The following is a 24,457-nucleotide window of genomic DNA, read 5'->3' on the forward strand; positions in this document are numbered from 1 at the left end:
ACCACCCACGCAAATCCTAAACCCTTTGCTTATTACAATGCAATTGAAGCTTCATACATCAATCACTGTCCTAGGATCAAAATTGGCACCACCATGGCTAGTTCCTCTAGCACTTGCCATGATCCGAACACCATTTTAGCCTCTACTCTTTCCATAGTTAAGATCAACTAGAAGGGTTGTGGCAAGTATAGTCTCACAGATGCTTTTGCTGTCAGTGCTCTACCCTTTGATCCACATACTCAAGGATGCCCGACACATCAAGGGCCTATATCAAAAACCACCTCTTGACTCCACCAGCTATGCCCTACCACATTTTTCACCAAAGGTATCCTTGATGGAGCAAAAAACACACCAGACATTAACACATGGCTATACAAAGAGCCACCTCCTAAGAGTGAAGCATTTCTTGATCACTTTAAATATAAATATCGCTGGTCACATTGCTTGGCCACAAAGAAATGGGATTATCAAGGAGGTGGTTTAGGATGCCAAGAATCAGGTATGAGATAGCCTATAGAAGCACACCAAGGGTAGAAAACCAAAAGGCTTGGGCTATGGACTCCCCACAACTAGGGACACTACAATGGAAGTCCATACCTTTAGAAACATCCAAAACACTCTTGTTGAGATTGAAGACATCCCCTAGGAAGTTGAAAAGAAAGCTTACAACGATATTTTATTTGATGAAATAATCCTTGGAGCCTTTGTGCTCTACCAATTATCCTTGAAACTCATAGACCTCCCCCTCGCTCACCCCAAACTCATAGATTGGGACCAACCAAGTGTCATTCATGTTGATGAGTTCTCTATCGAACACGTGCTCCTTAAATTCATGGGGGTATAAATGCCACATAAATGGTTGCCACCACCATTAGCATATGTCTATAGGCTGGATCTTGCAGGTTACTTCAGGGAGGAGGAAATTTCTAGTCACAAAAGTGAAATTAAAAAAGAAACAAAAAAGATAAAAGATAAAAGAAAAACATCCCATGGTGAAAACTCCTCTGGAGTGCCATTGGATGACTCAAAAAATGAAACAAAAATAAAGGACATATCTAACAATGAAAACCTCTTAGAGGCACCTGAAGATAGATATTTTTTCATCCCCCCACAAGAGCATTGGCCTCCTATATCTTCAGTTCTGACAGAAGAAACTCGACCTATAAATATCAGTTTGATAGAGATACCACATATTACATACATTGTAGCCTCTCTACCACCTGAGCAGGTAGATCTTCTCATTGAGGTTCTCTGTGATAATTTGGGTCATTTTGCATGGTCATATCAAGACATGTTAGGCTTGGACCCCAAACTAGTTGTGCATCATCTTGCAGTAGATCCAGGGGCCAAGCCTATCTAACATAAACTTCAAAAAATGCACCCCAAAGTGGCTTTATTAGTCAAAGCAGAGCTAGAAAAATTGCTAGAGGCCAAAATCATTTGGCCAATAGATTATTCTCAATGGATTTCTAATATGGTGCCTATTAACAAGCCCTTTGGTGATATCAAGATTTGCACCGATTTTAGGGATATTAATAAAGCTTGTCCAAAAGATGACTTTCCATTACCAAATATCAACATGATTGTTAAGCTCATTGTAGGTCATGAACTCTTGTCACTAATGGATGGTTTCTCTGAGTATAATCAGATTCATATTGTAGAAGAAGATCAACATAAAATAGCATTCACTACACCTTGGGGCACATTCTTCTACAATATGATGCCATTTGGGTTAAAGAATGCTGGGGCAACCTATCAACGCGTGATGATAGTCATCTTCCATGACCTAATCCATAAGATACTTGAGGATTATGTGGATGATATTAAGTCTCTCAATGCTTTGGATCACTTATCTCACCTCGAGGAAGTGTTTAATTAACTGGCAGAATATTGTCTCATGTTGAATCCAAAGAAGTGTGTCTTTGGTGTTACTTTAGGCAAGCTCCTAGGCTTCATTATGTCATAGTGTGGTATTGATATTGACCCTAAAAAGGTCAAAGCCATCATAGATATGGCTCCTCCTAAGACACTCAGACACCTTCGTTCTTTACAAGAAAAACTCCAATCAGTTCGATGGTTCATTTCTTAGCTTGCGGATAAGTGTCAACCCTTCACTCACTTGCTTAAGAAAGATCAGAATTTTAGATGGGACCCAGCTTGCCAGTGCAACTTTGAGCTCATCAAGAAATACCTAGCTAATTTTACTATTTTGGTTCCTCTAGTTGTAGGGCACCCACTCATATTGTACATCATAGCTACTCCCATAGCATTAGGTGCTCTTCTAGCACAACTTGATGATGCAGGAAAGCAATGAGCTATTTATTACATCAGCCAAACATTAGTGGGAAATGATCTCAACTACATGCCAATGGAGAAGGCATGCTTACCCATGGTGTTTTCCACCCAGAAGCTACGTCATTACATGTTGAGTCATACTGTGCAACTGATATCAAAGATTCATCCATTGAAATATGTGCTCTCTCGCATAGTACTCATCGGATACCTAGAAAAATGGGTTATGCTTCTTAGTGAGTTTGAAATTCAATATGTTGACAAAAAGGCCATCAAAGGCTAGGCTATTATAGATCACTTGGCTGGTGTACCCTTAGTTGCAGATCACCCACTCATCATGGAATTTCCAAACAAACACATCTGTTTGATAGAAGAACAATCACTTTGGAAGCTATATTTTGATGGGCCCTATACATCTCATGGCTCCAGCATAGGCATACTCTTGGTTACACCTCAAGGTGATTATATTCCTAAATATTTCAAACTACAATTTCAGTGTACTGCTAACCTTGTAGAGTATGAGGCCCTTGTTGCAGGACTCAAAATTTCCATTGAATGGAATATCACGGAGCTTCAGGTCTATGGTGATTCTTAGCTTATCCTCAAACAAGCATTGAATGAATATCAGACCAAGGATGAAAAGCTACTACCTTACAAAGATCTAGTTGATTAATTAAAGGAGCATTTTACAGTCCAGAATAAGGTAGCTAGTGCTATGGCTACTATTGGTTCTCTATTGGAAATGTCGCACAAAGCTATACAATATGAATTCTTGGTTGAGCAACTACACGAACCTGCATATGAGAATGATGAATCAAGATGGGTCTTTATCTTGGTTGGTCCCCAATCTCCATGGTACCACAAAATTCATGCTTACCTACGAAATGGTATCATATCTCCTCACTTGACATGAACCCAATGCCAAAACCTTATTCAGAGAGCTTCCTGTTACACTATCATCACCCAAACCCTATATCATCTTGGTTATCATGATACTCTCTCTTGATGTTTAGATAAAAATGAGGCTATGATGGCTCTCAAAGAGGTACATGCTAGATTTTTGGTGCTCACACAAGTGGGATGGTGCTAGCAAAGCAGATCCTTTAGGCTGGATACTATTGGCCTACACTAGAGCATGATGCATGTGAGTTTGTGAAACAATGTCCACCTTGTCAAGAGCATGTTAATTTGATCTGAGCTCTAGCACAAGACTTGCAACCCATTACACCACCATGGCCTTTTTCCTTCTGGGGGTTTGATCTTGTTGGTCTTATTGTGCCACTTTCTTCAGAAGGGCACAAGTGGATAATCATTGCCACTGATTATTTTACTAAGTGGGTCAAAGCAGTTCCCCTTGTTACTACCATGGGAGTTTACATGTCCAATTTTATCCTATATCATATCATATGTCACTTTGGCATCCCAGCTACAATTTTCACATACCACGAAGGAAATTTTGAAAACCTAAATATGGAGGAATTATGCACTTCCCTTCACATCCATCACTGCTTTTCTAGCTCGTATTTCCCACAAGGTAATGGTTAGACAGAGGAAACTAATAAAACCTTGCTCATAATACTCAAGAAAGTTGTCAATGACTTTGGTCGTGATTGGCATTTGCAAATTAATCTTGCCCTATGGGTATACCGCACTTCATTCTGTACAGCCACTGGCACAACTCCATATTCCTTGGTCTATGGTGCTAAAGTAGTCCTACCTATTGAGGTTGAACTCCCATCACTCTACATTTCTCTATGCGGATAGATATTTGATGAAGAATATAGAGTGGCTTGACTTACTCAACTTGATCTACTTGATGAAAAAAGGCAACAGGCCTACGATTACCTCATGGTCTATCAAAGTCACCTCAAGTGCAATTTCAGTAGGAAAGTCCATCTGCGTAGTTTTTAGGAAGGTGACATTGTCTTTAAGGAGAATATGAAGGTTCAAGTTGACAGAGAAAAGAAAGGCAAGTTTGAGCCAACATGGCTTGGTCCTTATGTGGTCATGACATCTTCTAGCTCAAGATCCTATCAACTATCTACCCTTGAAGGTGAAGTCCTGAATGATTCTACCAACATTATTCACCTCAAGAAATTCTATGCTTGAGGGAAAAATTTGCAAATCAAAAACTGGCAAAGAAAAATAAAGCATCCAATGGTGAAAACTTGGCAATTCAAGCACCTTGGATAGGTCCCTAGTGAAAACCTAGCAAATAGGCACTAGGTACACTACAACTCTTCCATTATCTATCACAGACATGCACCCCTCCATATTGTATTTCTCACCCCCCCACTTTTCCAAGGTGTTCCTTATTGTTTTACTACTCGCCATGCTTCACAACATCCTCCTCCATCACCTCACACTTTGCAGCATCCCACTTCACTCTTATATAGTAGCATCCCATGTATCATACTTGATGTATTCTATTGTATCCTACCACATGTATCTTATCACGTACTTTTCATCCTTGTATGTTACTATGTGTATCATATTCAGTCCATAGAACTTTGTGTATCACATCCTTACACTAACCCTTGTCTCCCATGTACCATGCCCATGTAAATGTAGTAGTATTTTGATCCTTGTACATAAATTGTGCTTTACATAACCCCACCTAAAAAACCTATGTATCATAGCAATGCTATCTCCTCATTCTGAGCTTTCCCCTGTCATATATATATAACTACTACTATGTTTTGTTATCTAGTCTCAAGTTCCCATGTCCTTGAATAGTCATACTTGTACATACTATCTAGGTCTTGTGGTGATGTCTTGTGTCCCTAGCCTTTCAATAGCTCATTAGTTGGTCTCTTTAGCAAAAGGTTACTTTTTCGCACTTTGCAGAATCTTTAGTTTTGTTGTATATTTTGGTTGATTGTTTCCACGTATCTTTCATTGTTTCCTCCTCAAGATTGCCATGATCATTTCATATCATGGTGTGTTTTGACTGTGGAAACTAAGGAGGTTGGTTTCAATCATAGTCTTTTTCTACTTAAGAGTTAGTCTAATATTATCCTTGCATATTTCAAACATGTTTTCATCTTTCGATAAAAATGATGCACTTGGGTAATCTCATTTTCTTGTGGATCACATAACATCATTCCTACACTGATCTCTCTAGGACTCATGTGTGATGCTGGGACAATCCTTGCATAGTTATTTGAGTCAATCCTATGGAAGGTTAGGGAAAAGGCCTTGACATTCTTTGTAACCTTGGCAGATCCCTAACAATCCTATATTAAATAAAGTGCTCACACTACATAGTGGTACTTCCTCACACAGTACCCCATGCTCAAGCTTCCCCTACACCTCACATTTTTTTTACAGTACCCCTAGTATCTTCCTCCTTGACATCACTTATCTCCCTTGAAATTTCACTTTTTCCACCATTAGGATTGTTTGATTCCAAATCATCAACCCTTAACTCTTGCTCATCCTCATCATGATGTGATCCCTATCATGAAGTCACTACCCTAGTTCTAATCTCTATTATCATCCTAACTGGAAGTTTGTTGGTCACTTATTTTCCAACATCATTCTCCTTATAGTCAGCATCTCTTACGATCACTCTTTTATATCTTAGCTTACTATCATAAGTCTAGTATTAGTTATCCTATTTCTACCATCATAATTTATCTTGTATCTCCTAGGCTCCAATATGTTATACTATCCTAGTTTTTATCCTGTTATCATATCATCAAGTATTATAGAATTTTCTTATCATAATGGTGCCTATATGTCTTTCTAGCTTATTGATATTTTTAACATCTCATACATCTACCAACCTCTCCTTTTGTTTGTTTAAATTTTAAAACATCCTCCATTCATCATTAGATTCAAGTTCATCATTGTTATTGTCATTTCATCCTTAGTTCATCCTATCATTCGCATTTTGCATTCACCATTTAAATTAAATTTCATTATCAAGGTATCCTTTCATTAGCATTTCATGTTCAACATTTAAATTGGATTTCATCCTAAGGTCACCATTTCTTTAAATTTGACATTCATCATTTTAAATAGGATTCATTTTATACATTGTAGTGTACCATTAGATTTTCATTAATTAGCATGATTCGTTCATCATTTCCTTAAAAGCTTCACCATAACATTGTAGGATCATTGTTTTGCTAGCATTCACATCTATCATTTAATTGTTCATTTTCAATATCATAAATCTTTTTGTTTAAATCATTTGTTGGTGGGTCCTTTATCTTTTCTCATTTAGTTTATTTTTATCATTATACAACAACACATCACATCATATATCATAAAGTAAAACACATCAACAAAAATCACATCAAACATATATCACAAAGTACATCCTATCACTAGAGATCACATCATAAACATCTCACATCACATCTAAAATATGATAAGAAGAAATCATATCATTAAGGATAAACATCACCACATCTCACATCATATCTATCATAAATTAAATCACATCATTTGGGATCACATCGTAAAAATTCTCGCATCACCTCTAAACAATCATAAAGCAAGTCCTATCAACATATAACACATCACATATGCCAAACTCATAGCTAGAATCAATCGCATCATATGCTCATCATCATAACAACTCACATCAAGAAAATCTCATATCATATATCCAAATCATAGCACATATCACATCTTGCATCAAAAACTATCAGCACAATCATAAAATCTCAATACATAATCCATCCTACATCACCAATCGCCAACAATATCATCAAAACATCACATCCTGCCTATCCAACACATATCAAACACTATACATAACATCAATAGTCCATAACACATATCTCACAAGAATTATCAGATCTATATATCAATGTAAGAATCATAATCCATTAGTGTACAATGTCCCTATCATACAAATGGGTCTGAGCTTGCACAAAATCTCAATGTATCTCAAAAAGCCAATATGTATAGAATACTCAGTATCCCAAAAATGACCTGCTCATCGATGGTTAATCCATCATCCCCACGTCATCACTCTCCTCCGTTGCCCCTCTCCTGACCCCTAGTGCTACTAGTGGTGGAGGTGGTGGCATCATCAGTCCTCCGCCCATCCTGAAACTCTCTACCTCCTCCCTCCTCCCCTACTGTTGGCTTGGTTGTACCCTCTGACTATGCCCTATGCACTAGGAATTTCTTTTACTCTCCCCCCCAGTGCTCCATCCACTCTCCCCTCCTCCCTACATTCCTATGTGGGTACCTACTATCCCTGACTAAGTCGATCACCTATAGTGCTCAATCTGTGATGTTGGGACTATGGCATGGTACCTCCCCCGGTAGAATCCAGCCCTCTCCCTCAAATCCTCCACCTCTGCCCAGAGTCTCTGCAGCTCATCCAAACCCCCTCCCACTACCACCTATGCCCATGAGGTCACCACCTCCACCAACAGCCTATCTCGCTCCTACTGGAGGGCATCTAGTCTCGCCTACACTACCTGTCACTCCAAAGTCATGGCATCCAACATCCCCTCCACCCGGCCCGCCTCCAGTTGTAGCCTCCACACTCGCCCTATCTGCTTGCCCCTATTCTATATCCCACTCTTGTCTAAATTGATCCCACTCTACATGAAGCTGATCTCTCTCTTGTTATGTATCACACAGTAACTAGCTCATCATTGTGTCTGCTTGCTCTGGCGAGGTGTACTGGGCTGCCAATCCATCATCTCCTCCCTCAATAGATGATCCCCTTAATCTCCTGCTACTACCCTTTGTGGCCCCTATGCCTTCTCTCCTCTCCTCTCCTTTTCCTCCTCCTCTCCTCCTCTCTTTGGCTAGGCTCTTCTCTCTTCCACTCTCCTCTCTGGCCGAGCTCTCCTCTCCTCCCCCCCAACCCTCCTCTACTGGGCAAGCTCCTCCTCCTATGCAATAGCTACTACCCACTACCACAACCCTCTAGCCACATATTACCCCTGTCGAGCTACTAAGGCTAGCTTGCGCACCACCACTACCAATCTCATACCTTGTGCTCTCTCCACCAGCCTCAAATGCAACCACATGTCATAGTACTCCCTAGTGGAGCCTGCATCTGTCAGCCCCCCAAATCAATCCCATTACTATGGATCCATCTCTAGGCATGCCCTCAACAATCCATCTCAGTACAGGGCTAGCTTGTACATGGACACTAGCTCGTGTGTGACCCGTTGATACCAATGTGGATCCCCTAATGCCACCTACTACCATCTGAACTGTCACAGTACCCTATCTGGCCTGTATTGCTCTTCCATGTACTCCCACCTCCTGAATACAAAACATGGGGAAATAGTGTATAGGAGCTGCTCTCCCTCCTCTACCCATGGTCCTAGGCCCATGTATGGCCTCCACACCACTGTCACTATCTCATCGATGCAAACTCTCCAGTAGTCCACTAAATTTGTGTGGTGGTATGTCAATGGCTCAGCCCATCTGTATGCCACTGGCTCATCTACCTACCTATCTCTGCACCCCAAACGCCTGAGCACTGCACTATGCTCTCCCTATCAGCTGCCACCCTGGTACACTATCTAATGTAGGTCTCAGTATAGCTCAGCCAACATCAGAGAACCCCATGCAGCTGGGCATCCCACGTCCACAATCTATATCACCAATGGAATCAACACTAGTGTAACCCCTGTACCACTTGTATCTGGGGCAATGTACCCCAAAACTAGCCCTAGAACATAGAAATAAATCTGCCTCTTCGCTGCCACATGATCTAGATGCTCATCTAGCGCAAACTATCCATGTTAGATATTGTACTCGACTCTAGGCCCATCAGTCTCTGTACAGCTACCTCTGCTATCATCTATCTGGTCACCATGACTAGCGTCCCCCACACCGATAGTCTGAATATGTGATAAACATCCTCTAATGTCATGGTCATCTCCCTAGTCAGTAAGTGAAATGTCAATGTCTCACTGTGCCATCTCTCACACAATGCTATGACCATCACCATGTAAGTTCGGGTATGGGGCAACCTTGCCAAGTAGCCCAGTTCGATCACCTCAATTCGTGCCCAGTTTGTAGGTGTCAATGTCTCTCTGATGCACAACACTGCTGCTTGTCACTCCCATGACACTGATGCATCCAAGGACCAATACACACCACTAAAACCAATCCAAATGTCAATTTTCTATCTCAATTTTCTATCCTCCCACCCTTCCTTTCCTCAACCCCATCTTTTTCTACCTTTTTTTAGAAAAACCCTCATTCTCATGAACACATGTTCTTGCAAAGCCTAAAAAATTGTATTCCCATGAAAATATCTTCTAGCAAGATCACTGCTTAGACTTAGCCTATTTAACAACTGCCTAGCAATCTCGTGGTCATCGTTCTCACCACATAAAAATCTTGCATTCTCGCAGATATATCTTTCGGTAGGATCACGATGTTGACTTTGACCCAACCCCTTGACTTTTTTACCTCGACCCCGCTAGAAGGTTCCCGCAGTAGCTCTACCTAGTAATCCTACTAATCCATAATCCTGCAGGATCATGTTTTCACACTTTGCCCCCATTCCCCTTTTCTCGCTTTGACAACCCTTCCACCATGGGCTCTCATTCCTGTGACCTAACTTGCATTCCTTTATGTGGGAATGCAATACTAATGACCTAACCCTATTCTTGGATAATCTCCCACCGTAGGATTGCTCTCCCACAAAACAATTGTTTGAACCCCCCAAAAACTAATTGACAATGCTACTTTCATGGGATCGCGATCCCACTAATCCTGATCACGTTCTTGCTGACCCTATGCCTATGGGATCGCATTTTTGCTTTCACAAGAATGCACTCAAAAATATATACAAAAAATCACAAGGAGGTTTTCGACACTTCTGATCGATCAGGCATCCCTCATACTCGTCATCACACTATGTTCACTCAGTGATCTGGTTGTCCAATACCTGCCATCACAATCTCCAATGCAAAGCTCCTAACTAGCAATATCTCCTCCTCAATCTAAATGAAAATGACCCCTTCTAGCCCCCTTTTAGCCACTTATAGCCCCCCAGGTGCCCTAGCTACCCTTATAGATCATCCAACCATCTAGTTTTTCCCCACCCCCTATCTTTTTCCCCTTTTTTTCATCTTCTTTTGTCTATTTTTCCCTCTTCCGTGCCTTCTGGGCCCTTGCCAGCTTCCTACTTTTTTATCAAGATGTCATCATGTTACTTTTTCTTTCCCCACTTCCTTCTTGAGGGGTCATCATATAATCTATTCTCTCTTTCTACTTGAGATTAGGTCAATTGTGTTGCTGCAAAAAGTCTTCTTCGCATCGTTTATATTCAAACTTTTGATGGAGACACAACTCAAGTACAAAATGGACACAACAGGAAAGGGAAAACTTTATAAACTATGAAAATATGCCAATACACTTAGTGCAAAGTAAACAGACTCCAAAACATGCCCTTTGGGCTTACAATAGTATAAATCTGGAGATAATTTCTTCTCCCAGTACCTTCTCTCAAACTTCACTCTGAACTGTCTTTTACAATGTCAGAAATGTTCTTAAATAGACCCCAAAGGGTTAAGGATTAGGAATACATTCTAGAAAGTACTAGTTGGCATCCACCACCAAAATGGAAGGCTCCAGAAGTCACTTTAGAAGTTGATGCAAAATTAGAAGAATCCAGAAATAGTAACCGAACTTTCGGGAGGCATAACTTTTGAACCATAGCTCCGATTGACGAACTATTTACATTTTTGAAAAGCTCTTGGTGTGCTCTATGGTCCTACTAGCTTCACTTGTCCCCCATTTTTTAGGCTCGTATGAGGTTATTTTGTGTCTCAAACCTAACTTTGAAGCATACTTAGGAGGTCTCCAAAAACTAAAAAACTACTATAACTTTCAAATTGTGTAGCCTTTTGACCTATTCTTTTTCTGGAATGTTCTAAATTACAATTACCATAATCCCTCCAAATTAAACCTTCTAACTCACCATAATTATGTCTCAATTACATAGTCCTTGTTTTTATATTTACACGTATCCCAAGGTGCTTAAAAACTCTAACTCAAAACACTAATAGTGGAACTGTGAGAGTTGGAACCTTTATTTGACCCAAATGGGTATTCGAAAATCAAAACACATGAAACAAAAACTATGTCTAGGTTTTTTTTTTGGGTGACACAGGATTGCCCTTATACCTCTAGATGATCCTGCATCAACTTCTTTGAAATAATGTTGTTTCAACACTTTTTCAAAGAGGGGCAAAATGTAGACACCTAAATCTGATTACATTAATAAGTAGTCATATTTAGTCATCTCCTAAGACATTATTGATTGAATATTTACCATTTAATTATTTAATCGACATCCCCTAGTTAATTAATTTATTTAATTAACTATAGTCCTAAAATCAAATGATCACCCAAAATCAATTTATCAATTAAATCCCTCTTCCCCTATTAAATTTAATAAATCATCAAATCTATACAATTTAATTCCATATTTCCATTTTATTGAATAAATCATTTAATAAAATATCTAAAATCCTAAAAACCTCCCTAAACCCTATCCTAAACCCTAATCCAACCCATTCACCCATACTAAACTCATTTAACTACCTAACTAACCCATCCCATCAAAGCTAAATCACTCACCCTTAACCCCCCTTCTAAGCTAATCCTAAATCCTCTTCTAATCATGTGCACAATCATAAACATGGGTTAAGACTTGCTAACCCAAGCCAAAGTCAACAAATATCTTCTCCCCTCACCCTCCAATATAAATGACCCTTACACATCTCTTACACCTCTCCCATCCTGATTTACATCTTTTACATGAATCTTACATGCTCAACCTCCCTCATTACTCCTTTGACCAACCCTGATCCTATCCTCTCACATTCATTCTCCTTGTGACACTTGTCACCTCCCCATTGGTGCTAAACAAGCACAATCTTTGTGCTCCCTTTTGAGTGCATCCTAACCCTCTCTCACCATCTTATCATCTTTGCATCTTGACCATCCATCTCTCTACCCCTTGGCCTACAAATTGAACCCCCTCCCTGCACTAAAAGGATCCATCTTTCATGCAAAGTTATCATGCTATTTTGAGAGCTTAAAAACTACCAAAATACCATCATAATGTTGAAACCCTCATCCACAACCATATTTGATTATCACCCATCCACTTGGAGCTTGAGCACAACATGAGCATACATACCCTCTCATCAGGGACATAGCTTCGTCATCATGAGAAGCACTTCAAGAGTTTACCATCTTTGGTCTACTTTCCTCAATTTTGTCTTCTTTGGTCCTATCTTAAGTGTTTACTTATTTTTAAGTATTGATAATTCTTCTTATAGATTAGTGTTCATTTTACACTATTAAAACTAGGTGATACAGTTCCAGTGCTTCTACTACCTCACCATCATCATCAAAGGACTCTAAAAAGTCACATTATGAGAAAATACACCACTTAATGAAAGGATTTGATCAGAAGTAGAAATTGCAACACAAAGGGGTAGGAGAGTATCTAGTCTCATTATTTGATCCCCCACTATATATGAGATCTCATGGAAAAACATCATCAATCACTAGGCCCTATCATGATCATTTCATCAAATAAAGCATTATACCTTCAAGTTCTATAGAGGAAACAAGTGAACAAATAAAAAACATTGATATTTCCCCTCATCTCTTTGGAAAAGGTTTTGATCTCATGAAGAAGATGGGTTACACGAGTGATGGTCCTTTAGGGAAAGGAAAAGGTATCGTTGAACCCCTAATAGTGTAGTTCAAGTCTAACAAATCCAAAATAGGGGTAGGATATCTAGAACAAGACAATGTCAAGACCATTTATAGATCTTGTTATAAACATAGTGATTCATCCTCTTCCACATTGGTATGGGTACCCAAGGAAAAAGGTGCCAAAAATTGAAAAATAGTTGATACTAAGAGTGTGAATTTATCCTTCCCTAATTTATAACCTAAAAGAGAATTTCCCATGGATGCCCCTAACAAAAAAGATGATGATGATTCCACCAAGTGAGAATTTGAATCATTATTTGAAGAATCCATCCATGATAAAGAATGTGATATTGTTCACATTCATGCATTGATAGTTCCATAGTAGACCTTACTCCATCAAGAGTCAATCCACATCAGCACAACTTAGAATAGGATATAGAATAGACACATGACATCACATCACATGAGGATGATGAACCTAATGATAGGTTCAAACTTCAAACTTTATTCCCAAACTTCTTTCTAGTAGAAGTCAAAGATGAATACTATGAGTCACTTGCAAGTTCTACTTTCCCTGACACTTTAGAGGAGACACACATTATCAACCTAACTAATACAATGTATGAACCATAAAACAAGGTATTTTGTTTAAACCCCGTTGAATCCTATTCCTATTATACATCACTATCCTTAGTCCATCCTGAGTTCATCAGCTGGGACTCAACCAAACCTCACAACTTCCACAATTTGACAATGAGCAAGATCTTTTCATATACCTTAACATGGTTGGACCATCTCATTCATAAAGAACAAGATAAATATATGTAGACGGGTCTAATATCAACCATCTTAGTCATATGAGAAAGGGGAGAACACATCCAAGAACCAATGACCAAAACCACACTGTGGCTGGTCTTGACAAAAAATTAAAACAAATAGAAGTGACACATCCAATGGTGAAAACCCAACTGTGACACCCACTGATGAGATTATTGATACCTTACCCAAACATTCAGAGGAAATGTCATCTATCTTAATTGAGCCTACAAAAAAAGGCAACATTGGAATAGAGCAAGAACCCAGGATAATTCATTTGGCACAATCCTTAACTATAGAGGAAAGAAGTGAATTCATTTGCTTCTTCAAAGAAAGGAAAATAAATTTTGCATGGTCTTACATTGACATGCCAAAGTTGTACCCAACTCTAATCCTTCATCACCTCAACATTTCTTCAGATGCTAAGCAAGTTAAATAAAAACCAAGGAAAATGCATCCTCAGATAGCATTACTGGTCAAAATAGAATTGGAGAAATTGCTTAGTACCAACTTCATCTGACCATTAGCCTACATATCATGAATATCAAATATTTTATCTATCTCAAAGAAATATGGCAACATAAAATTCTATATTGACTTTTGGGATGTCAATAAAGCATGTCCTAAGGATGATTTTCCCCTTCCAAACATTGACACAATTATAGATCTGACAACAGGACATTCCATGTTTTCACTCATGGATGGTTTTTAAGGATACAAGAAAATCAAAATAGCACCAGAGGACCAAGAGAAAACAACTTTTACCTATGCATGGGACACATTCTATTGGAATTTCATGCCCTTTGGTCTAAAGAATGCAGGGGCTACTTATCAACAAGCCATGACTACTATTTTTCATGACATGATACACACTTTTATGGAAGATTATGTTGATGAACAACTTTCCAAATCCCACACTTAGGAGAATCATCTTCCTATCTTGGGCAAGATATTCATATTCTTAGAAGCATTCAAAGTTAGGCTAAACTCTAGAAAATGCACTTTTGGCATGAAATCTAGAAATCTCCTAGGGTACATTATCTCCGCCAAAGGAATCAAGGTTGATCTCAAAAAGGTACAAGCCATTATCAACATGAAACCTCTAAAGAACATGAATTAACTACATTCTCTCTAGGGAAGACTTCAACTAGTTCATCACTTCATATCTCAGTTAGTAGAAAAGTGTATGCCTTTCAATCATCTCCTCCACAAGGACATAGTTTTTAAATGGGATAGTTAGTGTTAGATGGCCTTTGATCATCTCAAAAACTACTTGATGAATTCACCTATGTTGGTACCTTTGATACCACACAAACCATTATTGCTCTATATCTACCTAAGAAATAAATAAATTGGAGCCCTCTTGGAAAAAGAAAATGATCAAGGCAAAGAAAGAGCTATTTATTACATCAGTCGCACCCTAGTCAATTATGAGCTGAATTATAATTTTATTGAAAATGATTGCTAGGTTGTAGTTTTTGCTTCACAAAATCTGCATCATTATCTTTTGATGCACAAGGTTAAGCTCATATCTAAAATTGACCCTCTCAAATATCTTCTCAACAAGACAACATTAATAGGAAGATTGGTCAAATGGGTAAAGATCATGGGTGAGTTCAACATTGAGTACATTGATAGGAAAGCTATAAAAGGATAGGTCATTGTTGATAAAGTGGAAAATGTGCCCATAGAGAGTTCAAATCCTATCCTAGCTAACTTTCTAGACATGCATATCCTTCAAAAGCAACTGGTCACATGGAAGTTTTACTTTTATGGTTCCTATACACACCATGGTTCAAGTGTTGGCATATTGTTCATCGCACCTCTTGGTGTCACCATCCCCAAGTCTTAAAAAATGTTCTTCCCATGCACAAACAATATGGAAAAATACAAAGCACTAGTTTTGGGTCTCAAGCTAGGTTTAGAATCAAAGTTAACAACCCTTGAAGTCTATGGGATTCTTAATTTGTTATCCATTGAGTTACAAACATGTATCAAACCAAAGATGATAAATTATTACCTTACAAGCATATGGTTGATATGGTTAAGGCATGTTTTGTTCACATTACTTTTGGACAAATTCCTAGAGACAAGAATAGGGCAACAGATGCCATGGCCACCCTGGCCTCCTTGCTTCAGTTACAAGATCAACATGAGCAATATAAGTTCCTAGTGAAAGAGATGGTTCAACCTACATTTACTCAACCTAAATCCCTCATTATTTGTCACTTAGACACCCCTGATTCCCCTTGGTATGACTCCATCACCACCTATCTCCATAATAACACCATTACCCTTGACCTCTCATGAAACCAAAAGCATTACTTCATTTGGTAGACCTCGTATTACACTTTGATGGCTGATATGCTATATAGGAAAGGTCTTGACAATACTTTATTTAGATGTCTCAAAAAAGACTAGTCTAGGGTCACTCTACAAGAATTCCATGTAGGCATCTATGGGTCACATTCTAGTGGGTTTACATTAACAAGGAAAATTCTTAAAATGAGCTATTTCTAGCTAACCATGGAAAAGGATTCTATCAACTATGTAAAAACTTGTAAAATGTGTCAAATCCATGGCAACCTTATTCATGCACCAACACAAGAACTCAACCCTTTGGCCACACCATGGCCTTTTTATTAGTGGGGCTTTCATTTGATTGGGGCATCCACCCACCTTGCTTTGATGGACATAAATGGATCATCACCACAATTGAATATTTCACCAAGTGAGTTGAAGCAACATCACTTGTAGACTCTATAGGAAAACAAATATCTTTATTTATATTAAACCATATCATTTGTCAATTTGGCATAACTAATGCCATCCTAACAAAAAACACCTTGTATTTTAAAAATCAAATAGTTAACAAGGTATGTGAGAAATTTCATAATATACACCATTCATCATCAATCTATCATCCTCAAGGCAATGACCAAGAAAAGGCCACCAACAAGAATATTATCAACATTATTAAAAGAACCATCAATGAATTGGTAGAGATTGGCATTTACAACTGAACCTTGCCCTATGGGCCTACAAGATGAGTTTTTGAATGCCTATAGGTACCATACCCTTCTCCTTGGTTTATGTTTGTGAAGCCATTCTTCTTTTAGAGGTTGAGATCCCATCTTTTAAAGTTACCCTTTGTGCTATCCTATCAAATGAAGACTATAGAGTGGCCCATTTAGAGAAGCTAGAACTATTAGAAAAATATCAACATACAATGCAAGATCATCTAAATTGTATTAGAATAGGCTATCTAGACACTACAACAAAAAGGTTGAACCCCATGTCTTTCAAATTGGAGACCTAGTTCTCTAGGAAAACCCTAACAATCAGGCAACTAGGAAAAAGAAAGGAAAATGGGAGGCTAATTGAATTGGTCCTTACATCATCATAGAACCCTTTGGGACTAGTACTTATAGACTCTCATATTCTGATAGAGAAGAACTAGAGGAGCCCATCAACGACATCCATCTCAAAAGGTTTTATGTCTAATTCTTTGAGGAAGCACCTGATCACTAAAACTACCAAAAAAAAAACACCAAAAAAGATTAAAATAATAATAATAAATAAATAAATAATTTTTTTTTAAATCAGTACAAAAGGAATGAGAAATATCACCCTTGGTTTAAAAGGAGTGACAGATAAAACCTTTGGACTTCCCTAAACAACACAAGTCCTTCAATGTGACAAAACAATAGGACATGGCCCAAACAACCCTTTCTGAGATTAATTTTTCTTGTTTCTGGCCTTTTCACTTCATATTGCCACCCTGCCTAACACAGTTGAGTTAATTTCACACATACCTAGTCGAGAAACACTTGTGGTTATAGTTCAATAGTTTCTAGGCATTAGACATGATTTACAATAGTGGAGATAGCTAGCAAAACAACAACAAAGGGAAGACAGGCAACTCAGAGGAAACATGGAGTTCAATTATGTTCTAAGATATCACAGACATGAATTGTAGGAAAATTAGTGCACATCTCAAATATCTATCATGGCCAATAGTTCACAATATCCATTTTAGCCTGCATAACATCCATTTGAATTCCCAAAGATCCTTTCTTTCCTCAATGAGCTCAATTATAGTCCATTGGTCACCATCGCAACCCACTTTTGGTCTCCTTGACTCTTTATGTGTTCCAAAAGGCCCTGGTTATCTCCATATTCCAAAAAATCTCACTCACATCTTCATTCCACTCCCACCAGTTCATAAAAGTGTTAAAAACATTCAAAAATTGTCAAACAGATCCAAAATTTCTCAAAAATTATTGAAAATAGTCAAAAATTTTGGAAAATATCAACAACCCAAAAATCAAGCCAAACAATAACAAACGCATCTCAAACAAGTTATTTCATTTTGCATAAATTATTTTATATTTTTCAAAATTGATGATTCATTGATTTCATGTCAAGCTAGTGTTCATCTATAATTGTTCCTCCTTCAGAATAGGTTTGCGTACCTCGGCCGATTTTATATGAAATCAATGGTGAGGCCCACTACATTGAAAAATATTTAAATATTTTATGGCATATTTTATTATCCTATTACCTTTAGCAAAAATAATATAGAAGTGCATCAATTTATTAAGAAGTGGTGTAATTATGTCTTGAAACATCTCACTGGGATTTGGAAAATCTGGCACAATGCAAATAGCGGAAAAGGCTCTAGTAGAGTCCCTTTTCATTCCTTCTGTCAAGAACAATAACTCCTGACAGATTTATAGTCTTAGTTATGTTGTAGAGACCATGACTAACTCAACAACCTTTCAATAAATATATCAATGTTATCCTGAAAGGCCCAAATATTTGTCAGGCTCTTTCATCATCATCTAATAGGGGCTTAGAATAAGTAAGTGTATGTTTGAGAGATTGCAAGACCCTCAAATGCCTCTTCTAGCTCCTAGTGCCTTTTCAAGGCCCCATAGCACCTTTTTAGGCCTCAACACCTTTTTAAGGCCCCATTAGCACATTTTAGGCCCCCATAGTGCCTTTTTAGGCTTGAACACCTTTTTCAAGGCCCCATTTTGCCTTTTTAGGCCCCTCAAGTGCCTTTTTAGGCTCAAACGCCTTTTTTAGGGCCCTGTTTCACCTTTTTAGGCCCCTAAAATGACTTTTTAGGCTCAAACACCTTTTTAAAGGCCCAAGCACCCTTTTCGGGCCCTCAAGTGCCCTTTTCGTGCCCTTAAGGGCCTTTTTAGACCCTCAAGTGTATATTTAGGTCCCATGTGCCCTTTTTCAGGCCCTTAAGTGTCATTTTAGATCCTCAAGCATATTTTCAAGTCCCAAACACCTCTTCATAGACCTCAAGTGCCTTTTCATAGGCCCCATGAGTATCCATCTCAACACACCCCTAGAGAAAAATATGAACTTTGGCTTTTAGCTTGTCTACCAAGGCTATCAATATATACAGAATGGTGCCTTGCGATTTGTGGTTTAGCACTTCCTACTTTTTCCACCTTGTACACCATAGCTCTCCAGATGTTACACAAGTTTGTACTCATCTTTCATTGAGAACCCCTACCAACATTTAGTTCCCACATGTAAGGAAGGTCAATCTTCCTCTAGATATCTCATTGTTCCCAATTATACAAAGATTGACAACCTTCCCAATATTTGTAAACAACTCCAAAAACAACCAAATATTCCCCAAAAATTTTAAAAATATTCACATATTCCTAAAAATACCAAAAACATCCAAAATATATCCATAAAATATCAAAAAAAGAAATGACTATGTTTATCCAACATTTTCAATCACATTGTTCATTAACATGAGCACTAGTCACCTTTTTGCTTGCCACAACAACAAACACACTTTTTATTCTATTACAACAACAACAAAAATATTATATTAAATAGTATTTGATGGATCATTTATTCTGGCCTCCCTTGGGGAGGTGGTAGGACATGGCTTCCAATCAAGGGCATTTCTGTAGACCTAGTCCCTAAGGATGAGGCCCCCAACATCAATCCTCCTTGCACCCACACCACATCCATGGGAATTGGAAATCTCCCACTGCACAATTGATTGTTTAATAGTTGTGTAAATTCCCTATCTACAAATTGAGTCTCTCATCATTTCTCATTAGGGAGGGACTGATGCTGAAGCCCCATATAATAGGTAGTTTTTGCTTCACTCAATCATTGCTATAATTGCCTCACCTTCAACTCACTCAATGCTAACTACTCGTGCAACTACAAAGATAAGGTGTTTGATTTTTTAATTGCTCCCTAAAAGACTCAGACTAGACTTGCAATAACACCAGTTCATTTTGCAAACTTTCCAAACCCACTTGTGCCATTCTTAGTGACTCCTATAGTCTTTGCACTTCTGATCACTCTACCCACAAACCCATATCATTTCCCTCTACTTCTAACTATTCCACTTGTAGTTCTACTTCCAAAAATTGTACTCGATCCTCTTTTAAATTCACTACCACTTGGAGATGCTTTTCTTCTATTTGTGTTCCATCCTCACGAGCTTTCTCCATCAATCCCAAAAAAATGTGATTTCCTACTCTGCATTATCCACTTGGACTCTGTCCACGAGCAACATTCTCCATAATCCTCTACCTCACTTATCACCTATGTTTCTCCCTCTGCCTCTAGTAGTGGATCCATCATACTCAATCCACCCCCTCCTCGTTCATTGCATTTTGTCTTCTAATCTTTTTCCATAATCTTCTTCGGGGAATCCATCTCCCCTACCTCTGTCACTCCTTTTAACACACTCTTTGTCACCCAAGGTAGACTACTCTTTGCCTACATCATCAATTCATCATCCAAAACCACCTATAATTATTGTTGTGCTATGCTCCCTGACAAATATCATTAATGTTGACAAGGGCATTTCTTCCACCCTAACTTCTGAACCCTCAGTCAGTGCTTGCACTAGTCTCACGTGACTTGAGTCACCCTACTCATGAACTAACACTTGAAGTTTGGAATGATACACCAATTCCCTGGAGGTCCACTAAATGTGCTTTACCTTCTATCCTTGCCTCATCCATCCTCCCTGGATAACATCACCTTCCTATTATGACTAATCTAGTGAGCCTAACATGCTTTCAATCATAGACTTATTGGACTTTCATAATAACTAAGTAGTTGTGCTATCTCCTTAAAATGTGCTTTCTTTCATGGGCACAATCCTCATCTATTTATACCTATCACTCATCATGCCTTACACTTTTCTTTCCTTGCCACACACCCACTTTATGCCTTCCACCATACCAGTACCACATACAATTTCCACTCAGCTCTGACACTCAAACATCATGATCCTCACCATCACATATCTTCCACCATAATCACTGAATATCGCTGCTAAATCGTCACTAACAAATCCCATGCTTAGTCACCAAAATCCTCGAATAGTTGCATCCACTAGGAATTGAACAAACTTGACACTATTGCACACAACTAATAGCACCACTAGTCTACAAATAAGGGTTTTTTACTATTATGAGCTTCTAGTACCTTAATGGTGTACTCGACTAGAGGTTCTAGGATGAATCTAGGATCTTTTGTTTTCCTTTGTTTTTTCACAATTTTTCTCCAGTGATCCTCTAATTTTATGCATTATTGGCCACTTGTATGTGCCTTCTCTCATCTAGAAGGCCATGTGTACCTTGACTAGTTTTGTATTATATCTTAGGTGAGGTTCTCTATCTGAAATGTGACTATTTACATGCCTATTCTCATTTATTGTGGCTATAACTTCTTGATAGTTGCCATATCTTTCATGTCCATTGATTGTGTTTGCTTGTACTTCTTGATGTGATGCAATATTCATATCACCATAGTTGAGCTAGTAGTGGTTGTACTCTATCACTTCTTACTTTTGGTGCTCTATGATGGTAGTTAATTTGCATCTCTTTACAAAAAGTGACAGTTAGTTGCATTCATTTAGTTTGTGTTTTCATCTTAGGTACCTTAAAAACAAATGGTTGGCACATAGATCGAGATAACAAAATGGTGCAGGGCACCTCTTGAAGACACGAAGGGTCACTTAGGTGACTAATGAGTTTTAAGGTGATAAAAGACCTATAAAGTATTTTCAATATTTTAATATGGCTATTAGGCCATTGGATGTAATGAATTGATCCATGATAGATGGAATAACTTGTAATAATGCACTTGGTGCACATAGTAAAGTAATTTCCAAAACATGGCATAATAGGCCTAGAAGGTTAAGGATGAACCTGTATGTGAATTTAAGTGTTTTGAAATGCTATTGGGGTCCTAAAAGGATAAAATCCTAGTTAGGATTCATAGGGAGTTAAATTTAATAAGTTTTAGTTTATTTTCATGGTTTAAAAGTTCAAATATGTCATTTAGGAGGGAAATGGAGTTTTTTATTGTTTAACCACTTAACTAATCCCTCAAACTAGTTGGAAGAGGTTGGTGAAGTTAAGTTTGATTTTTATTTGTATTTAGAACTCCATTGTATGGGCAAGAAAAGCGTGTATGGACAACTTTGAGATTAAATGAAATACATGTTTGGATCAACAAATCCATTATTTAGCATTGATTTTATTGTTTTCAATAAAAGATATAACATAGAATATTTTTGGAAGGTTTCTTTAGGTTATTTGAAGGCTTTGTTACACATTTTAGAGGGTTTGAGAGTCATTTTACATGACTGCACTTTCATGATCAATAGATTAGTTTGAATTTTTCAGTTTTTTGTTCATTGTTTTGAAGCTTTCTTGGTAACTAGTAATCATTTGTGAGGCCTCACCCCCAACCCATCGTAGCATAGTGATACATTACTCTTATTTTGTTATCTGAGACTCGAGATGTCGAGACATTATCTGATGCTTAGAACATATTTTATTATTTCATGTTGTGTGATGTTATTTCCAGATATATTTGATGATTGTCATTTAATGCTCATGTATATGTATGTTGATGAAATCAGTAAAATGTGGGATTAACACATTGAGTTGGAATCTTTATGATTAAGGATATAAGTAGGATGCAAGAAAACCCTGATTTATGTATGTTTCAAATTATGTAAATTTCTGATACGTATATATGTACATGTGATTTTTGGGACTACTGATGTGTGCAATGAGTGTTCAGATATTTAGCCGAGAAACCCTACGGAGGAACAAAATTGATCTCCATGTGCTAAAATTTGGAAACCCTATTGTTCGTAATTATGCTCTTTCAGTGTCGCTTGACACTCGTAAAATGTTTACGCGTTTAATTTTCTAGTTAGAGTTGTTAGATGGACCTATTTTATTCCTAGATTTTATTTTGTCTCTTAACCTCTTTTCTAAGGCTTTTAACATGTTTTTATTCTAACCTAAGGGTATGGGTATGGGTTAGGGGTCTTTTCCAACCCCTAAGCCCCTAGCTTTGACTTTTGAGGGCACTCAAAAAGTCCCTTTTTGCCTTTGTGCGAAAATTGCAAGTGGTTGTCATGAGTTGTCTTACCCCACCTCCTCTTAGGGTTTAACCATGGTGTAGGTTGAGTTAGGAGTTCTAGTGTGGCTAGTGGGTGGAAATAGTTATTGCTCCTTTTGGGTGGTTGAGTTGGAGGCTTATTTAGAGGCCTTCCTTGGTCTAGTGGTGGGGGTTACCCAATCTCTACATTTAGAGAATATTTCTTGAAGCTTGAAGGAAGGAGGGATACTCTACTCAAATTTGTTCATTGCCATTACCTCTTTGAGAAGGTAGGAAACTCCCATCTCCCTTATTCAGTTTTTATGTTTTGTTTCATGTTCTTGTTACCTTGTTGTTGTTTTACTGTTGTATGGTTGTGGGTATGTTGGAAAGATTTGTAAACCTTGTTATTTTGGTTGTTTTCCTTTCTTGTTTATGTTTGCAATTTTGAGTTTCCTTGCATGGGTGTTTTGGTATTACTCACCCTAGGAGAGGGCAGAAGTGACCAATTTTGGGAGAGGTCTGTTTAGTTGGACTCCAACCTGTGTAGAGTCTCTTCTCAGGATGAGAAGAGGGATAAAGGGTAGGGTGTTATGGGCCCCTACCCATTAGCATAAACTTGGTATGAGTATGGAAAGTTAAAATGGAAGAACGGAAGTTCTTGGTTATTGGCCCCGATTGGGCATCTGAATTGGTGTTGTGCTTGACTTCTCCAATTGGAAGAATCCACCTCTTCCTAGTCTTGATTCACTGTGAATCTTATTGTGTAAACCATGTATGATTATGCATGCTTGATGTTCTTTTGGTTCTGCTTGGTTGTCACCCGATCAGTTATTGGTTTCTTCCATGGTTCTTGAAATGAGATTTAGAAGACATTACAAACTCCTTGATTTGATCATGAAGAAAAGTTGATAAAATTATTGAAAATTGGGATTGAGATCCTATTGTAAATTTTATTTTTTAAACCTTATTATATATGGCAACGAAGCCGAGTTTTCTTCCTGATTCTTTCCCGGCTGAGCCTTGAATCAGGTTGATAATAAAATAAGTGATTGAGTAAATTTACTTCTCTTAAAATTTTTGTATCCTATGTTGTCATATGAATGTGTATCAAAGATAAGATGCAACAATGATGTTCAATTATATATGATTCAATTTGTGATGTATGGTGATGCCTCTATTCATATGGATGGTAGAGAGAGATGTTGCTAATCCATGTAAATGTATGGTGTCTTTATCAAGTTTGAAATGATTTAGTTCATGG

The sequence above is a fragment of the Cupressus sempervirens genome, chromosome 2 (genome assembly GCF_028749045.1).
Source record: "Cupressus sempervirens isolate cs-2001-9-10 chromosome 2, ASM2874904v1, whole genome shotgun sequence".
Classification (NCBI taxonomy): domain Eukaryota; kingdom Viridiplantae; phylum Streptophyta; class Pinopsida; order Cupressales; family Cupressaceae; genus Cupressus; species Cupressus sempervirens.